This window comes from Pyrus communis, chromosome 16 (genome assembly GCF_963583255.1).
Source record: "Pyrus communis chromosome 16, drPyrComm1.1, whole genome shotgun sequence".
NCBI lineage: Eukaryota > Viridiplantae > Streptophyta > Magnoliopsida > Rosales > Rosaceae > Pyrus > Pyrus communis.
Genome location: NC_084818.1, coordinates 20,964,888 through 20,969,050, shown reverse-complemented (window position 1 = coordinate 20,969,050; position 4,163 = coordinate 20,964,888). Strand labels below are relative to the sequence as shown.

Here is a 4,163-nt window from a genome sequence, read left to right as displayed (position 1 = left end):
TGTACGTTTTTATACCTTCTGTGTACAAGTTTAATTAAGTTGATCATTAGCAACTATGTCTTCTGGTAAGAAATTAGATGCAGCAAATCCATCAAAAGGTAAGAAATTAGATGCAGCAACAGTCCTTTATCCTGGCACAAGAGGCGGAGGCCCAAATCCATCAAAAGGTAAGAAATTAGATGCAGCAAATCCATCAAAAGGTAAGAAATTAGATGCAGCAACAGTCATTTATCCTGGCACAAGAGGCGGTGGCCCCAATCCATCAAATGTTCAGAGTGCTCTAGCAAGAGACAAGAAGAAATCTGGGAAAAACTAGCGAAAAATCATATATGCATGGCTGCTGTTGTGGGTTGTATAGTACTCTTGTCAAATTACTGATTAATTTGCAACTATGGGGTACGTATACATAAAACATTAGTAGATAAATGAGCACAGTTGCATATTTATATATATTTACAAACTTGAAAGATCTTTGTACCAAGTAATGGCTACAAAAATTTCTTCAAGATAAATAAGCACATTATTTCTTAAGTTCAATTAGCATTATTTTATTGTGAAAATGGGTGAGTTCTACTAAGAACAAATCACACTAGAATGTAACAAAAGAAATAAATTAATATATTCTGTCATTTTGTTTCACAGTTGATGTTTCTAAATTGATTATATTTAAGAATCTAGTAATTCATGTGTATTCTCTTTGATAATGTTTATACCACATTTTAGTTTTGAGCCTCGACTATTCAACAGGGAAGTATCAATTATGTAAAAGAAAGGGCAAATTATTTATCTCTATAGGGAAGCAAGCAATTATATATCTATATGAGAGAAGAAATCCTGTTTAAATTAAATGGTAAATGAGCATATCTAATGTGACATCCCGTCCCGGAAATATCGAAACGTACATTTGAAATTACAATTTTACCCCTAGTTCGTTACTTTACGTGTAGTTTTGTGTTGTGTGGTGTTGTAGGACCACACACACTCATACACCCCGTCTCACTCTCCCGTGTTTTCCTCTCCCTCTGTCTCTTTTCTGTCATTTCTCTCTCTCTCTCCCAAGCTCCGTTCTTTCTTCTTCTTTCTTCAAAAACGTACGGACGACACACAAATCACCCAAACCTTGATGGATCGAAGGAACCAAGGGCATTTTTGGACTCGTGAAGCTCGTACGAGTACAACCATACCATTTTCAGGTGAGAAATCCTTCGTTTTCGCGTCGATTCGAGGTAATCCGTTTTGAACATTGTTCATGCGAATTTAATCTAGCTTGTTTTTGGGATTTTGAAGCTCATAGATGTCTTAGTGAGGTCCCAAGGAGCCTCGGAGTACTTCGTTGGAGAAGTTTGGACGTCGGGATCATCGTGGCCAAAGTTGGCCGGAGCTTTCGAGGGGTTTTCCGGCAAAACCACAGCGAGTTAGGGGTCAAGGCAGGTATGGATGTGTTCGTCTCGTCAATACCTTCATTTTGATATATAGTACGTCGAAAATGGTTAAGAAATGAAGAAGTTATGACACTTTGAAATTTACCCAGAAATTCCGGCAAAACACCACCGCCGGCGAAACCAGTCCGGCGACGCGAGGAAGAAGACGCGCGCGTGGGCAGCGCGTGAACAGGGCGCGTGGGGGCGCGTGAGAGCTCCAAATTGAGTTCTGAAAATTGTCACGCGTTCGTGACGTCGTGTAGATCACCGTGGTATATTCATACACCCAAATTGAGCAACGTATGAGAAAGTTATGGATGAATGTTTGGTGTATGTGCGTTAAATAATGTCAATTTGGTTACTTTTTGTATAGGTGAAAATTATACAGAGGAAGAATGTAACCAAGCTAGGGGAGGTTCAGGGACCTATGAGACGTCGATGTGATCAGTGAGTGGGCAGTTATTTTTCAGTATATATATATATATACGTATGCTTGACGTATTTCCCAGAAACGTATTTTAAAAGAAATACGAATTAAATATCCTGTCATATATGCATCATATTTTAATATGTGCATTACCATAATTATGCATACTGTTGCATGGTGCTGAGGAGGCCCAGGTAAGCTACATTTGAAATACTATCATCACATACATTAGTAGTGGCATACATTTATATATGTGTATTGGTGCTGTGGACGCACAGGTAAGTGCCAGGTAAGTGGTATTCATGTTGTTATGCAGTAGTAGTTTGAGAGGATTAGAGAGCTCATAATCTGCACCCCCGGTGTTAGTGCTCCCGCCCGAGGCCAGGGCCCAGCCTTCACGTGTATGTTCACCAACACCGCATGCTCGCCTTGGATCCAAGTTAGGTGCAAGCCTGTCGTACAGACCACATTAGGTGGTTCCGACTTGTAGGTGACCCGCGATTTATCGCACAGCTTCACGTGATCGTAGCACTAGAGCATATATATATTACACCCAGCCTGTCGTACAGACCACAATAGGTGGTTCCGACTCGTGTGCAGATTCAGTTATTGAGTTGAGAGTGGAGCTCTAGATGCAGCCGTACAGGTCACGTTAGGTGACTCCCGGTTGCCAGATTATATGTTATTGATGTGAATTACGCTTGAGCACTTACATTTGATTATGAGTTTCCGTTGTGGCATATTCTCAAGCATGAATGGCATATTTATGAGCATGAATGATATATCTTTGAGCATGACTGGCATATCTATACATACGTATATATGTTATTTTCTGGGAAACCATACTTGTTTTACGGCGAGGGGTTAGTATATTTAAAGAAAAGAAGGTTTTGAATACGTTCGTTTTGCTGACCCACTCAACTTTGTTTTGCGCCCCTCCAGGTTTAAGATATCAGAGCTTGGTGGCTACGAGGAATCCAACGGTGTTCTGACAGAATGGACAAAAATGAGGACTAACCTTCGGGTGTTTCATTTTAGAAGTTGTATATTTTAAAGCTTCCGAACTGTGCAAATGGTTACGTCACTCTCACGTGACGGCCAGCATGCCCTCCTTCGGGACGGGGTGTGTCATCTAATACATGCAATATTTAACTCCAAATTACTGAAAACCAATTTCGAATGGGACATATATATTACCTTGTTTAAATTAACTAGCCTAGCCCATGGCTCCTCCAGCTCTTGCCCAGAGCCCCTCAATTGGTCAGTTTAGGAAGAAACTGGTGGCGAACGAAAATTAGCTACCTAACACTTTTTGGCCGTTAGCCTCTCATACTAATAGAATAACAAGAAATTTGCAAGGCTATATTTCATAAATAGTGTTGGTTTTTGATAAGAAAATTTTACCACTTGCTAAAATAGGGATAAAAATATTTAAAGATACTTACAATAGTACAAGGTTGTCGTAGTGTAGCAGCTCTAACAGGGTCGTTTTCCACATGGATTGAATGAATAATTTGTATTTAAAACTAACTCTTAATTATTTATTTAAAACAAAGTTTTGAAAATGTTGATTTTAGAATTTAAAATAATAAAAAAGAATTTAAAATAAAAACAATTAAATAAATCAACTAAAAATCAATTTAAAGAAACACTATTTTTAAAAGCACCAGGGTTCCGCCGTCATCTTAACAATCCTACGTAGTTCTTCCAACTATTTATGAATTATCCATGCATATTTTGAAGGTTAGGTTTTCCTAATATATATTCTACTTGAATATAGAACGAATATCTAACATGAAACTCGTCCGGACGTTCGGATCAAATATGAATATGAAAGACTCATTAAGTTTTATGAAAACCTTTTGAAAAACCATGCAACCCTTAAGACGTGGTGTTCATCCTAAGTGAAATTACAATTTTTAACCACAAGAAGCCAACGCAAATTTCAGGGAACCTTCCGACCAAAATTGCGTCAAATTACTTTTCTAAATATCCTAATGGTCACAAATCACTAAGACAATTAGATAGTATAAAACGATGATTCATAATTCAAAACATGCATGCATAATATCATAAATAAATTGAAAAGAAACTACATATTCTTGCTAAGGCTCAAGGCTTTGCCCTAGCAAAAGAAACTAGCTACGAACAATCATAAAACAAAATATTATTAAGAACAAGGACAGAAAACACCTAGAAAATAAACTTCATTTGTTCTTCTCCTCTCCTTCTCTCCTTCTCCTCTAAAACCCTAATGGCTAAATATCTTTATTTATACAACTACCAAAATAAAACCCTAAAAAGTCTTAGAATAA

At 37.9% G+C, this 4,163-nt stretch overlaps 1 long non-coding RNA gene across 1 annotated transcript; it reads left to right on the top strand.

Annotated features, from left to right (window-relative positions):
* Positions 1-891: 891 nt before the first annotated feature.
* On the top strand, positions 892-2,036 carry LOC137719546 (uncharacterized). The gene is made up of 3 exons (XR_011066408.1): positions 892-1,193; positions 1,288-1,693; positions 1,795-2,036. It is a non-coding gene; the product is annotated as an uncharacterized lncRNA (long non-coding RNA).
* The last annotated feature ends 2,127 nt before the right edge of the window (positions 2,037-4,163 follow it).